The following is a 539-nucleotide window of genomic DNA, read 5'->3' on the forward strand; positions in this document are numbered from 1 at the left end:
TTTGATTTTTTGATTTCAATTCTATTATCCATTATAATCTTTTAATATCACTAATGAATAAAGTATTCTTTTTGTCTCAACTTTTGGTTGAATGTGTATTAGTGTTTTCTGAGTCATCTAATATTAAAATATGAGATGCTTTTGATTGATTGAATGAGTATTAGTGCCTATGAACACTAATTTGCTTTCTCCAAAAGGGCAGTGCTACAGTGATGAAAGAAAAAAAATTTTCCTTTCATGCTGAAGCAACGTGGAGTAGATGGTTGTTGGACGCGTGTAAAGATGTTTTTCAAAAAATAAGTCTGACCGAAACAAAGAGTAGACTTTAACATGTGAAAGTGATTAATAAGATAAGTAGTACATTATGTTAATTAATGTGGTTAAATGTTTGGGCCATTTTTATTTCAAGACCAATAAAATCTTTTGAAGCTGGGTTATTCATTCAAGAAGAATAGATTGGGATGCTGTATTTCTCTGGGCTTAGTCCCAATAATAATAATAATAATAATAATATGTAAAAGAAGTGTTAGAGCCTTGGA

Source organism: Arachis ipaensis, chromosome B04 (genome assembly GCF_000816755.2).
Source record: "Arachis ipaensis cultivar K30076 chromosome B04, Araip1.1, whole genome shotgun sequence".
NCBI lineage: Eukaryota > Viridiplantae > Streptophyta > Magnoliopsida > Fabales > Fabaceae > Arachis > Arachis ipaensis.